This window comes from Lactuca virosa, chromosome 8 (assembly GCF_052849685.1).
Source record: "Lactuca virosa cultivar CGN04683 chromosome 8, Lactuca_virosa_CGN04683_v6, whole genome shotgun sequence".
NCBI classification, from domain to species: Eukaryota; Viridiplantae; Streptophyta; class Magnoliopsida; order Asterales; family Asteraceae; genus Lactuca; species Lactuca virosa.
Window position 1 is genome coordinate 281,995,256 of NC_136433.1, and position 15,383 is coordinate 282,010,638.

Consider the following 15,383-nt stretch of genomic DNA (forward strand, 5'->3'; position numbering starts at 1 on the left):
GCAGGTGACCATGAGAATGTTGCGAATCCAATAGTTAAATTGGATCCATCAAAGATCACCCTCCCACACAAGTTCATGAGTGAGAAAGAGCCAGAAGGGTTGGAGCCAGAAGCGTTGTTGTTTGAGGTAGACATCTGAAAAAGAAAAGAGACAAAGTTTAGATTAAATAAGAATCCCCAATTTAACACCCAAACGAAAAATTAGGGCTAGGACCGAACACAATTATTTACAATTTAGAAAAGGGATGTCGTAATCTAATTGCAAATAATTTGAGGGTAGGTAAATGACGATTTACCAATTTCCACCATGAAAAACGAAAAAAAATATTAAGTTTTAAATGAATTGAAATTCCTAGATTCTTTTGATATTCATTGAACTTTTCAATGACATGTTTAAATCTCGATTATGTCCTTCAAGTTTGTGACTGGGATACCGAGGATCACAAACAAGGTGTGAATAACCATGCAAATGTGCTTGGTACTCTCGATGTCATTCATCACCTAATCAATGTGCCGCACGCTCCATTGATATATGATAAACATTGAGCTACCCTTTTCCACCCTTGCTAGTCCCAAATTAGTGTGTCGGTTAGCCACACACGCTCCACTAACGACTTGGCAAGGTGCAAAGTGCAATTTCATGGAATAGCATCATTTTCATATTTTTCCTAAAGTAACTAAAATTGAGAATTTGTGAAAACATTTAGTTACTTTATATATCATTATACTTATTATTGAGGAATTAGTTTGTCATATCCTACCCGTTCGGCTAACGACCCTCCACTAGTCAAGTGTGCGGTGGGTAAGAGTGGATACCCAATGACGGTCATTTTACAGTCCGCTTCCTTAAACACCCCTTATAGACCAGCTTCGTGAATGAGGCCTACTAACGGTAAGACTGACTCGTCTTATACATATATATATAATTATTAATCTTTTAATATTATAATAGTATAAGGGTAGAATTTTAAACTTTAAAACTCTAGGGTTTAGAATTTAAATATTTTAAAATAAAAAACTTTTTAATTAAAATTTAATTTCCAGAACTTGAGGGCAAATTTTGAAACTTTTCAAAACCTTCTAGATCAATTTAAAATATAATTAAATTAATAAACTAATTTGTCATTATCTAAATTTGACCTAATTCAATTTATGGCAAGATAATTCACATCAAATAATACAAATAATTATCTTTATCATATAAACTAATAATTATCTTATAGCTTGACAATTATCTTCTAATTGGATTAAGATATGCATTACCATAACAGATAAAACGAATTTTCTACTAGAAAAACAATTTATGGTAATAATCCAAATCCAATCTTTGCCAAAATCCCGAAAATTTTCGTCAGATCCCATTCCGTGTTCGTGGAAGGCTATTCCACGTCGTGGAATCAGACAGAATAAAAAAAACGAAAATTTTCAGCTTTGAAAAATTAAGCATAGCATCAAATACAATAGAAAAACGACATAGGCTCTTATAATTACAATATCAGTCCCCTTAATTTAATTAATCTCTTTTGATCACAAAATTATTTCTAAATTAATTCTTGACCAATATTAATTAAATAATATGATTTCTCTTTTAATTTATTATTCCTATAATATATTAAAAAATCATAATTAACCTCTTTCTCCATAATTCATCCAGTCAAGTGGCTATGGGGAAGGCAACCCAAAATGACCATGCTACTATCGGGTCAAGTACATACCAAATATAGTTATAGGCGTAGACACCTAATCCAATAGTACTAGGGTTAGCCTTAAACCCTACAACCTTCCAAAGGCCATACATGATTCGTTATAAGTCCGTTTTCGAGGATCCTTATATCTACGAAGAGGTAACGAAGAGCTCTACACTTCTATTAACTCATAATCACCTTAAAATTTCCGGAACAAAAATCCAATTTCCATAAAAGCTGGATCTGACACTTTACCAAAATACCAATTGTCTCCAAAACAACAACCGAAGTCCCGAATCATCTAAATCACATTACCCACGCTCAAATGGGTCTAAATCTCTTTTCCTCAAAGGCCCTAAGCCTGATGATACTCGGTCTTCGGGTCACCACCCCGCATTAGGAAACGATTCGGAACAGGGCGTTACACGCATAGTTATTCTCCTAGTATACACATAAACCCATAAACCTAGAAAAAAAACTACAATACAATGATATTGTTCTTATTGATCAAGTATTATATAATACCCAACTTTTATCAACATTTTCAAACAACTCAAAATGGATTTATCCATAACAAAAAAAACATAAAAAAGACATTGCAAAACTAAACAATTTCCAAGTAAAAAAAATCCATTCCAAAAATTGTTCTATTGTCAAAAACAAAATTATTTAATCAACTTTAGTATATAAAAATATTTAAGGCATTGCAAGAATGTATTAAAATGCTACTTATTTAAGGGAAATAGACTTATTAACGTAATTAATATTTCAGTTTGTTCACATCTGGCTAACTATATTTTTTTGTACACATCTAGGTAACTAACTTTTTGGAAGTGTTCACATATGACCATTCTGACCGGTTATATGTGAACACTTCCAAAAAGTTAGTTACCTAGATGTGTATAAAAAAGATAGTTACCCAGATGTGAACAAACAAAAAATGTGAGAGTAGATTACACAAATGGTCCCTATGGTTTGGGTAATTTATGCTTTGGTCCCTAACTTATATTTTAACTCAAAGTTGAATTTTCCATCACCACAACCCAATAGAAGGGTTGTGGTGTTGGTTCGTTAGAGTTGAATGACCGAAAAAAAAAAGGTGGTAAAGACGTCAATGTCACTAAAGATGGTAAAGAAATAGAATTGAGGTGGATGAGAGATGGGATGGTTACTAGTGGGACCCAACTTATATTTCTCAAATGTGGTTTCAGATTTATGGTGAATAGATATAGATATATACGGTCTATTAATTTTTTTAAATATATAAAAAATAAATACATAAATAAGAAAATTAAATAAAAAAAATTAAAAAGGACACGGTAGTCTTTTGAGGTAAGACATGGACCAAAACACACAAATTACCCAAACAATAGGGACCATTCGTGTAATTTACTCTTACCTTTTCGTTTTGTTCGCATATGGGTAACTATCTTTTTTTTATATACATCTAGGTAACGAACTTTTTGTAACCTGCTACAGCCGGTCATAATGGCCATATGTGAACACTTCAAAAAGTTTATTACCTAAATGTGTAAAAAAAATAATTATCTAAATATGAACAAACCGAAAAGTTAATTAAATTAATAAGTCTATTTCCCCTATTTAACCTTTAGCTAAACTTAAAACTAAGTGAAGTGGAATGTTAAAGGTTAAAGAATCTATAAAATGCATTTTTTATGTAAAGCGAAGTAAAAAAAAATTGAAAAAAACACCACAAATCTGTGGAACATTTTTTTTTTTGAAAAAGTGTTTATGTTACAAAATTTATGATAACTTTTATAAAAGATAATTACTATTCTGTTAAATATATACTTTATTTTTAGGGGGTTTATGACTTTCTCACTTTCATACTTATTTTATGATTATCCGTTAAATCTATATATGGATAGAATTCATAGTACCCATGTGATTCAACAAATAAAAAAATAACGTACCAATATTTTATAGAAAATGTGAAACAGTTCGTTGAAAATGTTATAAAAATCTTTAAGAATAAAGGAAAGAATAGTATTGGTGAAACGATGCTACTACAAGTCAGAATAGCAAAACTAGAGAAGTGAAGTAAATATTACTAAATTTTAGTTGTGTGTGAGAGAGAGGAGAGAGAGAGATCTGCATGCATGTAAGAACCTCTTCCTTGAGCTGCCACATATATAACTCTGCATGCCCAGCTCTAATACTATTCTGCCACGCAGTGCTTTCTCCACACCTCGGTCTATCCTCGTCATCTCTCCCCTCTCGTCATCATCCTTCTCTCGATCTTTCCCAAACCAGAAACCACCTATATATCGCCCCCGTTTTACTTCCTTCCTTTCTCATCAACCATCTCTTTAATGTCTTCCATTAACTGATCCCTCTTTTTCTCTCTATCCATCACTCCCAACATACACAAACAAAATCCACACAAAAATAAACAGACAAAGGGATCATGGATAGTGTTTGTTCAGAACAAGAACACAAGTTTCAGTCCGCTCACCAACTGTACCTCGCCAGCAAGAAATCCTTCCGGGACCTCGACATCCCACCTCGCAAGCTTCTCAGTCGTCGACTTGCAGCTTTATCTTCTGAACAATCCATGGATATGTACAATCAGCTCCAACACCAACAAAATGACTCCCCTAGAGTCCTTCCTGAGGAAACCCTACTCCAGAAATTCCTCCCTTACAATTCTGGTCAAGATGATGACTCTGATCCCTATTCTTCTGAAGAATTTCGGATGTACGAGTTCAAGATTCGGAAGTGTACTCGTAGCAGATCCCATGACTGGACTGACTGCCCCTTCGCTCACCCTGGTGAAAAGGCTCGCCGGAGGTGTCCCCGTCGGTTCAATTATTCTGGTATTGTGTGTGCGGATTTTCGCCGGGGAAGTTGTGGCCGAGGAGACAGCTGTGAGTTTGCTCATGGGGTTTTTGAGTGCTGGCTTCATCCTTCTCGCTATCGTACTGAAGCCTGCAAAGACGGGAAGAATTGTCAGCGGAAGATCTGCTTTTTTGCACACACTCCTAAACAGCTCCGATCGCTGCCGGTTGAGACGGTTGACTCGCCGAAAAAGCATGGAAACTCCGGCCATTGTGTTCACTGTCGCTGTCATCCAGGTACCCATCACTCAAATTCCCCAACCTCGATTCTCGATCTAGACAAACTGTCTCCACCCTCTTCGCCCCCATTCTCTACGACGCTGCTGGGAGTTGGGTTTTCTCCGGTGTCCCGTTTTTCTGACAGGTTAGGCCGCACGGAGTCATCTGGAATGACTCAACTTGGAAACTACGGAGATTCCATGAACGAACTCATAGCTTCTCAGTCGATAAATGAACTCATGCACTCCATGAAGGCTATGAATATGAATGCAGTTGATCAAGCTCAGAATACAAACCCGATGTGGATGGATTCTTTTGCTGGTAGTGATGATCAACAGTCATTTTTTGTTTTCTCTCCTTCGACATTATCCCCGTGTGCATCCGGGTCACGTCGTGCTTTTACCAGAGAATGCAATCTGGGCATGAACAACCTCAATGAAGAGAGGGCCACTGGTGGTCCGGATCTTAACTGGGTGAATGATCTTCTCACCTAGATCGATGATGGAAGGAGCAGAAGGAGATGTACAGTTATCAAGAAGAAGAATGTTTACTGGGATTGCTATTATTATTATTATTATCATTATTATTATTATTATTATTATTATTATTAGATTGTGAAACGCAATGATCCTTTCGAAGTGTTTAAATTCAGTGAGGTCAGTAGATAGCTAGTAATGTTTGGGTAAGACACAGGAAGATCGATGATAAATGTAAGAAATGGTAAATACCTGTGAATGAGTAATTTCATTCTCTCTTGTAAGTCGTTGTATGTTTTCGGTTCAACTATATATATTTCATTAATGAGTGAATTGATGAACCTATTGCGTAATCGACCGACTCCAAACGGGTTTGAATTCAAATGTCAAACTTCCGATGTGAATCATCATATTTTAGATGAGTTGTTCGTTTCGTGGTTGGCTCTCCCTCTTATACCTTCAACCCCGGTCTCCGACTGATAATTAAAACGGAGCTTATCAACTTTTGAATAATCCCCTTGCTCGGAAGTAAAAAAATAAAAAATAAAAAAGATTTTTATGTGACGTTCTTTAGATTAGATAGTCTCAGATTGGCCTCAATGACGATGTTCTTCTGTTGCAAACTACTTGCGATTTGCTAGGGTTATTTTTTATTTATTTATTTTTTTCAAGTGACTTGTAATTCTTATCCCTATTCAACCATTTATGTTTTAGAAAGGGTCATATACTATATAGAGTAAATTACAAGAATCCGTTCCTCTTTTGACTGTAAAAAGGGTCATATACTATATAGAGTAAATTACGAGAATCCGTTCCTATTTTTTGATATAACTTGCGAGTCTTTATCTTTGAACATTTTTTTTTATTTTTTTTATTTTTTTCATTCAACAACCTTAGGTGTTTTTTAGTTTGCAAAATGTTTTCAATGCAATTGGAATTGGAATTGGAAAAGGAATCTGTCACGAATTATTCTATATACTGTTTGGTTGGCAGGAAATAAAATTATAATTAATTCTAGATTTTGTTTGGTCGGCATGCGGAATTTAATCCATATAAAATGACAGACAGAATTATCCTTTTTTTATTTGTTTTGCTTAATTTTATTTTGATTTCTATCTTACATTTAAATATATATTATATAAACTATAAAAATAATAATTTTTCATTTTATTAAGTGAACATTCATACCGGTGGTAGGTGGTGGTGGCGGTGATGATGGGTGGTGGTGGCGGTGGTGGTAGGTGGTGGTGATGGTGGTGGTGGGTGATAGTGGTGTCAGTGGCGGTAGATGGTGGTGGTGGTGGAGGCGGTAGCAGTAGCAAGGGTAGGTGGTGGTGGTAGTTGTGGTGGGGTGGCGGTAGGTGGTAGCGGTGACGGTAACTGGATGGTGGTGGTGATGGCGGTGACGGTGGCAGGGATAGGTGGTGGTGGATGGTGATGACGGTGGCAAGTGGTGGGTGGTGGTGGTAGCGGTGGCGGTAGGTGATGGTGGCGGTGGCGGTAGGTGAATGGTAGTGACAGTAGCGGTGGTAGGTGGTGGTGGTGATGTCGGTAGTAGGTGGTGGTAGTAGTTACGGTAATGGCGATAAGTGGTGGCGGTGGAGGTGGTAGGTGGTAGTGGTGGCGGCGGCGGTGGTGGGTAGTGGTGAAGGTGGTGGTGGGTGAGTGATGGTGGTAAAAGTTATGTTGGGAAATAAAACAAGAGTAATAAGGTAAAATGCCACTTTCCTTCTTAGAAGGGAATTAATTCCATCATCATCTTGAAGGAAAGTGTTTTCCCTTATTTGAAGGAAAGTTTCTCATTTAGGATCCTAATTCCATCATACAAAGTTGAACCAAACACTGGAATGTGGTGGAATTGGAATCCATTCCAGCGAATCAAACACATCCTTATCTTTTAACTTTTTTTTTCATTAAGACAACCCTCACATTTTAATTTGTTTTGGATTTGGTACCCGTCCGATTTAAAATGACGACATTATCCTTAATTTCTGGCATGAATTTCTTGGTTGGATTTTTGGATTTTGATTTCTACTTTGAATGGGTTAAATTTATGTGTTTGAGTTCGGGGTTTGAATGTGTTCGATGGGGTGTTTTTTCCGGAGGCGGATATGGTGGTAGTTTAGTCCGGTGATAAAGGGGGTGATCTACTCTAATAGATCAATGATCCTTTTGCAACATGTCATTTTTTCATGAGTTTTGACACATGTCATTTTATAATATTTTCTAAATAAATTATATTTACAATGTCAATTTATGGTTTTTTTTCCAAATTTTTTAAATTAAAGTATTAAAGTATTAAATATAATGAATATGATAATAAATGACAAAGATTGTATATTAATTGATGGAAATTTTTATTTATAAATCCATTTACTAATAATAATAAGTTACGATTATTTATTTATTTATTTATTTTTTTAATTTTTTTTTGTTTTAGATAGATGATAACCTATTTTGACTAATAAATTACAATATAGATCCTTAACTGTTATTTTTTGAAACATGTTCAAATAAAAATTAGTTAGACGTATATGTTAAACGTCTGATTATCTATTATTTATCGAATTTTTAAAACCGATATAAAAACTATCATTAAAACAAGTTTTTAACTGTTATTTATTTAATTTGTTTAGTTTATTAATAGTTATTTTGTTGCAATTTTTTAACACTTGCTTTCTGTGGACATGATTTTTTTTTTAAATTTCAGGGGTAAATCAAATTATTTATATAGGAATATCATGTGAAGTTGAGCTTTATAAAATTTATTGTTTTCAAACAAGATATACTAAAATAACAACTCTTCTTAATAGATATTATAAAATGACCATTTTTTTTAATAAATGTCATAAACAACCGTAAAATTTGATATTTTGTAAAACATAAATGTTAAAACTCTATATAGATTTTTGAGTTTAATATATATCTATCCTAATAAATAAAAATCTTTTTTCTGTCATTTGTTACACTCTTATTCATTTTGTCACATGTTATTTTGTAAGTATTTTAAATAATTTTTTTACACATGACATTTTATATATTAATCATCTCGTATACTACACATGTCTCACACCTAATAATTTTATCCAATGAAAGAGACGGTGGTAACCGAGAGGAATGCATGCGAAAGGAGGAGATGTGGCATGTGGTGAATGGATAACTGGTGGTGGGTGTTGGTGATGGTACCAACATTTTATATTAAATAGTTCTTTTAATAAAATAAATTAATGAAAAACAAATTTTATATATATATATATATATATATATATATATATATATATATATATATATATATATAGAGAGAGAGAGAGAGAGAGAGAGAGTTAGGTTTAAATATTTTTACTATCTATTGTGTGCATGTAGGATTGATTCTGGACCACTCATTTTAGTTATTTTAAGAAAGTAATTAACGCATATTAAATGCTGAAGATTTAATTAATACTCATTATATCTTCAACATGTAATATGTATTAATATATATATATATATATATATATATATATATGTGTGTGTGTGTGTGTGTGTGTGTGTGTGTGTGTGTGTGTGTGTGTGTGGGGGGGGGGGGATAAGGAATATACATTACAGCCTCATCGAAGCTTAAGTACTAAACATTTATATTGTATCATTTTAACTTAGTAAATATACCCGATTCGATTTTCACTTAGTAAATATACAATTCACCATAACATTTCTTTCCTTTATTATCATTTAACTATCTTTGTTTTTTTTTCTTCATTATCGATTATTACTTCACAACAGTGAACACTACTGTTTTCTGTTAGAAAACTTGTGTGAAACAATTTATAAAAATAGGGTTTCCCAATTTTTTTTACACGTCCAAAACGGATTTAAGATGAATGAAAAATTAATCCTTAAAGTATGAATGTTGGAAGAAGTAAATAAAAGAGTTTAATGGACGAGAGAAAGAAAAGAAAAGTTCAGGGACCTTTCTTGCAAATATTTCTTTCTTTCATAACTGAAATTGTCATTAATATTACAGTTTAATTACATATTAAACACACATTAATCTTGTGATTAATAGATGTGTTTAAATGGGAGGTTATAGAATGTGTAGTATAAATACCACTACTCTACAACCATTTGCAAAAACAAAAGAATGCAACAAATTCTCTTCTTCCCCACTTCTTATTTTTCTAGCTATATTGAAGATATATTTCAGGCATATTGAGGGTTCGGGTGGTCTAGAAGAACCACTTCGAACTGTTGTATCCTGGGAAAGAAACACCCGGTAGCGAAAGAATTTGTTTTAAGGACAATGTGTTAAATACATGTCTCATTTTTTATGTTTTCTTTCTTGTTTTCGTACATTTCCGTGATATTATTCCTACAATCTTAAAACAAATTTGTTTGTACGAAACGAACAAGAAATCAGAAACAATTTTACTTGCATTTTTTTAAAACGGGAAAAACAAAATCAGTGTTTGAGTTTTTCTTGCTTGTTTTGAAAAAAAACAGCATCAGTTCTAGAAGAAAAATAAAATTGTTTTTTATGTTGTTATACTTTTTAGATTTTACAGCAAACAAATGAAAAGGAAAAATCAATTTTGCTGAATCAGATTTTCAGCATTTCAGCATTTAAAATTTTCAGAATCTGATATTACATCAGATTAAGCATCAATATTTTGATAATCAAATTTTTTGCATCAGGATTTTTTCATCAAAAATTCTTATTTTAGAATTTAGTTTCAGGTGCTGATCAGATATTGCATCAGATTTTTGAATCACAATTTATATCAGATTTTGTATCAGTTTGTATTAGAACTTTTGCATTAGATATTACATCATATTCACGAATCAGATTTTATATCAGATTAATACATAGGCGTTCTGATTTCATCATCAGATTTCTCCATCAGTTTTCATAAATATAGTATCAAATTTTTGCATTAGAATTTCTGATTTCAGCATCAGTTTTCTTTTATCAGATTTTCAACATTAGAGATTATATCAGATTTCTGACTTAGATCTTGCATCAAATTTATGCATCATAATATATGGTTTACTCATCTGTTTTCTTTGTCAGGTTTGTACATCATAATTTCAGAATTTTAGCATAAGATTTTCTGAATCAGTATTTAGAAGAAGAAAAAACCATAAGGTTTTTGTTCATAAAATTAAAAGCTCAAGTTTTTCTGAATCACATTTAAATATCAAAAATTATATTCTAGTTTTCTGAAATCAAGATCTCAAAAATTAGATTATTGGAAAAGAACTAATTTCTGAAAACTCGATTTCAGATTTTATTTTTCAGATTAGAGAATTCATAAATCCAGTTTTCTGAGTTTCAGAATTTCAGTTTTCAGCCTCAAAGATTCCAGAAACCGTTTTCTGATTTCAGACTCCGGATTTGTAGTTTCAGATCATTGGATTTCAGTTTTTCCAGTTTCTGCATTTTAGTAATAGATTTCTGATCTTAGATTTCAGAAATGTTGAAATAGTTTTCTGAAAGAAATTTTAGATTTCATAAACAGATTTCATGAATATTTTCAAAGGCAGATAATCTGATTTTCAGAATTTCAGTTTTGAATCCTTAAAAACTTAGACATAATTTTCTGATTTCAAAATTTCAGAATTGCTGAAGTATATTTATGAAACAATTTATAGATTTTGATAATCATTTTTGGTTATTTTATAATCTGTTGAACTCTCTCCAAACAATAGGCATAAATGTTTTTTAAGAAATTATAAGTTTAAACAATTACATTCAGTGTTTAAATGATTTTGAAATGTCACCATCTATAATGGAATGATTTCCTAAGTGAACTCTATGGATGCTTGTCACACCCCCGAACCAGACGACGGAAACGTCCGGGGGCTGGCGTGACTTAAATTGAAATATCATCACAATGAATATATATGAAACATAACACATGCATCACTAACCATTTCATAGTACAACTGGCATTGTTTACATCAAGTACAAGGTTTACATTACATAATTTCAAAATATAAAGAGTTTGGTGATTAGCAACTACAAAAGAAACTTTCAACATACTGGATGCCTCCTTGTCTAATGATTACCTGAGAATACAAGTCATTTTGAAAATGGTCAACATATATAATGTTGGTGAGTTCATAAGTGTGTTTAATGTAAAATAGTTTATGTCATTGGTAAAACCCAGAAAATCCGATATTTTTTGTATTAAAGCTTTTCTTGAAAATGTTATGATGATCCTGTAAGTATAAGCGTGAATGTTTTCAAAACATGAATAAATGAGAAGTTTTGCATTATAGTTTTTGAAGTACAAATAAGTAAGATTGGTTTCCCCCGGAAAAACCAATGTTTTCCGATAAAAAGATATGATTTTTTTGTCTTATTGAATCGTTACATCGAATGAATATGATTTCCCATGATTAATGAATGTCCCTTGATTAATATTGTCGGATTTTCTACGTGAGTCGTTATAACCATGCATGATAATGACAAGTTCGTCTGTCTTGGTATTCAAAATGAACACCGAAATTTGATCTTAAGACTTTGTCACCCTAGACTGGCCGAGTCTAACTGTAGCGAACAGCTTAGGTGTGGGGGGAGTCACCCCCGTATAGATCTATACACAAACTCTCGCTCTCCCTCCAGGAGACTTTGATTACAACTACAGACTACGACCGACACCTATTGGTGTCACCCGTTATTACTCACTCAATCCACATGAATTCGTTTAACCTTGATTAATGATCTGATTTTAGTTTACTTGAAGAGAAGGTAAGCCTAACAGACGAGAAGAAGAGGACTACGAGGCCCTACTAATTTCGTATATTTTTTTTAAGGCTGTCGAGTATACGAAAAGCGTGTTGGCCCATTTCGCATATAATTTATTTGGACCTTACTAGTAATGCTAATGGGCCACTGAGGCCCAATAGCATGTAAAAACCATTGAGGGTCCATTAAGCATGAAATTGGGTTACAGGAGGCCCAATAACTTGTATTATTTAAGTTGGGCCCAAAAGACATGTTAATGAGTCACGAATGCCCATTAAGCATGATTAGAATCTCTCAAGCCCAACCATTTGAACGTTTACTTGTTTTGTATAGTATTAATGTTGCGAGTTGTTTAATCGATATGACTTATAAATCACGAAATTGTTTTATAACGATTTATAGATTTATAAAATAGTTATTTTTCTATTTATACCCATAAGTTATAAAGTTTTGTATATTTTGACCCAATTATTATTATTATTAACATAATTGACCAAAAACATTAGTTTGACCTACTCAGCCCCTTATTTTGTAAAGTTGGCAATTTTTGCCCTTTTTAAAAAAATGACATTTTAGGTCCTTGAACCATTTTTCTTGACATCTTTTACCCAAACACTTATTTAAATAATGTTTTAAGCCCAAAAGTAACTTTTTGAAAGGTTCAACCCCTTTAGTTAAAAGATTTGCATTTTAGCCCACCTTTTTCGCAACTTTTACACTTTTTACCCAAAATCCAAAATCTTTGCATTTTAAATCCTTTTTAACAAATATGATCATTTTAAACCCCAGAAATAGATTTATTTACCTTCCTACCCACTGTTTTGAGAAATTTCCATTTCAGCCCCTTAAGAAACATATTTTTCGCAACTTTGGGCTTATGGGCCGAAAAGCCCAAAATTTAGCCCAATAAGCCATAAAATTTCATTTTTAGTCCTTTGAAAAACATAATGTTCATAGAAACTTCTATTTTAACTTTTTTGGCATTTTGAACCTTGTAAAAACCGTAAATGACAACTTTTTCCCAAACTTTTACTTATTTGACAAAAATAGCCCAAAAATGAGTTTGATGTTATAGTATGTTATTTTAAAGCTTGTATATTAGTTTATCTTGACATGTTGAGTGAAATATGAACTAGATCACATATTTTTCCTTCTTGGACTATAGATCTCGAAATATCTTTCATTTTTAGCATAAATATATCACAAAATCACAAGAAAACACACATATCATACAAATACACATAGATCTTCACATTTTACTTGCATTCTCCCCCATAAAACATATGAAAACCAAAAATAGAGGGGTATGAACTCACCTTGATTTGATGTTTTCGATTTGAAGAGAGAATGGAAGAGTTTGATGTTATTTTCGGCCCTAGAAAGCTTCTTGAGAAGGCTTTGGCTTAGATAGGTTCTAAGAAGCATGATCATGAACTTTCATGAGTTAGAAGGAGATTTATAAAGGAATCAAGAAACTAAACCATAGATCTAAGTACAACTTACCAAGAAGTGATTATATTCTCTTGAAATCCTCTTGATATACAAGCAAATTTTCGAGAATTTGGATGAAGAATATGGATGAGCCTTGAGAGAATTTGAGAGAATTTGTTGTGATGTGTGTGTGTCTTGGTGATCCTCGGCTGAGAGTAGAAGAAGGAGAAGAGAGAGAGGATGAGGTGACCATTATAGATGCATGTTGGTCCATGCATGGGTACATGCTGGGTAAAAGTGAGGTGGCACCCTTAAAGTCAACTATCCCCCCTTTCTTTTGTAGTTGGGCCGAATTCTTGGGCTTAGGAGGAAGGAAGTAGTTTATCTTGGGCCATTGCTTGATTTTGTTTGAAACCATGAGTCCATTAAGTAGTTTTTCGACCCATTGGGCTTTTAGAGGTGGTTCACGGCCCAATGTGCATAAAAGAATGGATTTAAATCTTATTAAAGTTATTTGGATTTGTTATGGCCCAATAAGGCCCATTAAAGTAAACCAATCCATTTTAGGCCCATTATGGCCCAAAAAGTTAAGTTTCATGAAAGTGGGTTGAATTTCAAGCACAACATGAATTAGGGTTTTACGAGTTTATAGTAGATAATGTTTACAAGAGTACATAATTTCCTAGCTAGAATGCTAGTTGTGACATCATCCCCCCGTTAGAGGGAATTTCATCCCGAAATTCTTTTTGAAGCTAGACTTAAGAATGCGAGAATAAGTAAGGGTACTTTTGCTTCATCTGGTCTTTGCGTTCCCAAGTGAATTCCGGTCCACACTTTGCGTTCCACCGAACCTTCACTATTGGAATGCAGCTTTGCTTAGTACGCTTCACCTCCCTATCCATGATTTCTACGGGTTCCTCGATGAACAGGAGATTCTCGTTGATTTCGATTTCTTCTAACGGGATGACGAGCATTTCGTCGGATAAGCACTTCTTCAAATTGGAAACATGGAATACGGGGTGTACACTGCTGAATTCATCAGGTAGTTGCAGTCTATAAGCCACCAGACCGATTAGGGCAAGAATCTCGAAGGGTCCAATGTACCGTGGGTTTAGCTTTCCCTGTTTCCCAAAACGGATCACCCCTTTCCAGGGGGAGACCTTTAACAACACTCGATCCTCGACTTGAAATTCCAAGGGATTTCGCCGCTTATCGGCGTAGCTCTTCTGTCGGTCACGTGATGCTTGAAGTCGAGCTCTGATTTGAACTATTTTCTCAGTCGTTTCGCTTATGATTTCTGGTCCTGTTAATGCATTGCTTTCTGTCTGCCCTCTTGCCAGCTGAGTGTCCCCTACCTCTGTCCAACACAACGGTGATCTACATTTACGACCATATAATGCTTCGAAAGGAGCAACTTTGATGCTTGTATGATAACTGTTGTTGTATGAAAACTTAATTAAAGGTAAGTGGGTATCCCACGACCTTCCAAAGTCTATCACACATGCTCGAAGCATATCCTAAAGCGTTTGAATGGTTCACTCACTTTGACCATCCGTCTGTGGGTGGTAAGCAGGGCTCATGTCGAGTTGTGTCCCCATAGCCTTCTGTAGCGATTGCCAAAAGCGTGAAGTGAACCTACTATCTCAATCTGAGATGATAGATATTGGTACTCCATGGAGTCTCACAATTTCTTTGATGTAGATTATTGTTAGTCGCTCCATTTTGTATGTCTCTTTTATTGGCAGGAAATGGGCGGATTTTTTCAACCTGTCGATTATCACCCATATGGTATCTAATCCATCTGTTGTCTTGGGTAATTTGGTCATAAAGTCCATAGTAATCCTTTCCCATTTTCACTCGGGTATCACCAGCTGTTGTAATAGTCCCGAGGGCTTTTGATACTCTACCTTCACTTTAGCACAAGTGAGGCATTTGCTAACGTAAGTGGCAATCTCTGCCTTCATGTTAGGCCACCAATAACATTGCTTGAC

At 34.0% G+C, this 15,383-nt stretch overlaps 1 pseudogene; it reads left to right on the top strand.

Moving 5' to 3' along the window:
* Nucleotides 1-4,112: 4,112 nt before the first annotated feature.
* Nucleotides 4,113-5,255, top strand: LOC145131574 (zinc finger CCCH domain-containing protein 23 pseudogene; annotated as a pseudogene).
* Nucleotides 5,256-15,383: the final 10,128 nt, after the last annotated feature.